Source organism: Natator depressus, chromosome 1 (genome assembly GCF_965152275.1).
Source record: "Natator depressus isolate rNatDep1 chromosome 1, rNatDep2.hap1, whole genome shotgun sequence".
NCBI classification, from domain to species: domain Eukaryota; kingdom Metazoa; phylum Chordata; order Testudines; family Cheloniidae; genus Natator; species Natator depressus.
The window spans coordinates 121,302,222-121,305,292 of record NC_134234.1 but is presented as its reverse complement, the minus strand read 5'-3'; the positions used below and the strand labels follow the sequence as shown (position 1 = coordinate 121,305,292).

The 3,071-nt window shown below is 51.3% G+C and overlaps 1 pseudogene; it reads right to left on the bottom strand.

The window, feature by feature from the left end:
- Positions 1–1,143: 1,143 nt before the first annotated feature.
- Positions 1,144–2,806, bottom strand: LOC141980775 (uncharacterized; annotated as a pseudogene).
- Positions 2,807–3,071: the final 265 nt, after the last annotated feature.

The following is a 3,071-nucleotide window of genomic DNA, read 5'->3' as shown; positions in this document are numbered from 1 at the left end:
GAGAAGTGAGTGGCGATAGCCCTGTGGAAGCTTGCAACGCCAGACAGCTACCGGTCAGTTGGGAATCAATTTGGAGTGGGCAAATCTACTGTAAGGGCTGCTGTGATGCAAGTAGCCCACACAATCAAAGATCTGCTGATATCAAGGGTAGTGACCCTGGGAAATGTGCAGGTCATAGTGGATGGCTTTACTGCAATGGGATTCCCTAACTGTGGTGGGGCCATAGACGGAACCCATATCCCTATCTTGGCACCGGAGCACCAAGCCGGCGAGTACATAAACCGCAAGGGGTACTTTTCAATAGTGCTGCAAGCTCTGGTGGATCACAAGGGACGTTTCACCAACATCAACGTGGGATGGCCGGGAAAGGTACATGACGCTCGCATCTTCAGGAACTCTGGTCTGTTTCAAAAGCTGCAGGAAGGGACTTTATTCCCAGACCAGAAAATAACTGTTGGGGATGTTGAAATGCCTATAGTTATCCTTGGGGACCCAGCCTACCCCTTAATGCCATGGCTCATGAAGCCGTACACGGGCAGCCTGGACAGCAGTCAGGAGCTGTTCAACTACAGGCTGAGCAAGTGCAGAATGGTGGTAGAATGTGCATTTGGACGTTTAAAGGCGCGCTGGTGCAGTTTACTGACTCGCTTAGACCTCAGCGAAACCAACATTCCCCCTGTTATTACTGCTTGCTGTGTGCTCCACAATATCTGTGAGAGTAAGGGGGAGATGTTTATGGCGGGGTGGGAGGTTGAGGCAAATCGCCTGGCTGCTGGTTATGCGCAGCCAGACACCAGGGTGGTTAGAAGAGCACAGGAGGGCGCGGTACGCATCAGAGAAGCTTTGAAAACCAGTTTCATGACTGGCCAGGCTACGGTGTGAAAGTTCTCTTTGTTTCTCCTTGATGAAACCCCCCGCCCCTTGGTTCACTCTACTTCCCCGTAAGCTAACCACCCTCCCCTCCTCCCTTCGAGCACCGTTGCAGAGGCAATAAAGTCATTGTTGCTTCACATTCATGCATTCTTTATTCATTCATCACACAAATAGGGGGATGACTACCAAGGTAGCCCAGGAGGGGTGATGGAGGAGGGAAGGAAAATGCCACACAGCACTTTAAGCACAGCACTTTAAAAGTTTACAACTTTAAAATTTATTGAATGCCAGCCTTCTTTTTTTTGGACAATCCTCTGTGGTGGAGTGGCTGGTTGGCCGGTGGCCCCCCCACTGCGTTCTTGGGCGTCTGGGTGTGGAGGCTATGGAACTTGGGGAGGAGGGCGGTTGGTTACACAGGGGCTGTAGTGGCAGTCTGTGCTCCATCTGCCTTTGCTGCAGCTCAACCATACACCGGAGCATACTGGTTTGATCCTCCAGCAGCCTCAGCATTGAATCCTGCCTCCTCTAATCACACTGCCGCCACATTTGAGCTTCAGCCCTGTCTTCAGCCCGCCACTTACTCTCTTCAGCCCACCACCTCTCCTCCCGGTCATTTTGTGCTTTCCTGCACTCTGACATTATTTGCCTCCACGCATTCGTCTGTGCTCTGTCAGTGTGGGAGGACAGCATGAGCTCAGAGAACATTTCAGCACGAGTGTGGTTTTTTTTCTTTCTAATTTTCACTAGCCTCTGGGAAGGAGAAGATCCTGTGATCATTGAAACACATGCAGCTGGTGGAGAAAAAAAAAGGGACAGCGGTATTTAAAGACACATTTTATAAAACAGTGGCTACAATCTTTTAGGGTAAACCTTGCTGTTAACATTACATACATAGCACATGTGCTTTCGTTACAAGGTCGCATTTTGCCTCCCCCCACCGCGTGGCTACCCCCTCAACCCTCCCCCCTCCCCGTGGCTAACAGCGGGGAACATTTCTGTTCAGCCGCAGGCAAACGGCCCAGCAGGAACGGGCTCCTCTGAGTGTCCCCTGAAGAAAAGCACCCTATTTCAACCAGGTGACCATGAATGATATCTCACTCTCCTGAGGATAACACAGAGAGATAAAGAACGGATGTTATTTGAACGCCAGCAAACGTACACTGCAATGCTTTGTTGTACAATGATTCCCGAGTACGTGTTACTGGCCTGGAGTGGTAAAGTGTCCTACCATGAAGGACGCAATAAGGCTGCCCTCCCCAGAAACCTTTTGCAAAGGCTTTGGGAGTACATCCAGGAGAGCCGCGAATGCCAGGGCAAATTAATCCTTTCACATGCTTGCTTTTAAACCATGTATAGTATTTTAAAAGGTACACTCACCGGAGGTCCCTTCTCTGCCTGCCGGGTCCAGGAGGCAGCCTTGGGTGGGTTCGGGGGGTACTGGCTCCAGGTCCAGGGTGAGAAACAGTTCCTGGCTGTCGGGAAAACCGGTTTCTCCGCTTGTTTGCTGTGAGCTATCTACAACCTCATCATCATCATCATCTTCTTCGTCCCCAAAACCTGCTTCCGTGTTGCCTCCATCTCCATTGAAGGAGTCAAACAACACGGCTGGGGTAGTGGTGGCTGAACCCCCTAAAATGGCATGCAGCTCATCATAGAAGCAGCATGTTTGGGGCTCTGACCCGGAGCGGCCGTTCGCCCCTCTGGTTTTCTGGTAGGCTTGCCTCAGCTCTTTAAGTTTCACGCGGCACTGGTTCGGATCCCTGTTATGGCCTCTGTCCTTCATGCCCTGGGAGATTTTGACAAAGGTTTTGGCATTTCGAAAACTGGAACGGAGTTCTGATAGCACGGATTCCTCTCCCCCTACAGTGATCAGATCCCGTACCTCCCGTTCAGTCCATGCTGGAGCTCTTTTGCGATTCTGGGACTCCATCATGGTCACCTCTGCTGAGGAGCTCTGCATGGTCACCTGCAGTTTGCCACTCTGGCCAAACAGGAAATGAGATTCAAAAGTTCGCAGTTCTTTTCCTGTCTACCTGGCCAGTGCATCTGAGTTGAGAGTGCTGTCCAGAGCGGTCACAATGGAGCACTCTGGGATAGCTCCCGGAGGCCAATACTGTCGAATTGTGTCCACAGTACCCCAAATTTGACCCGGCAAGGCCGATTTAAGCACTAATCCACTTGTCAGGGGTGGAGTACGG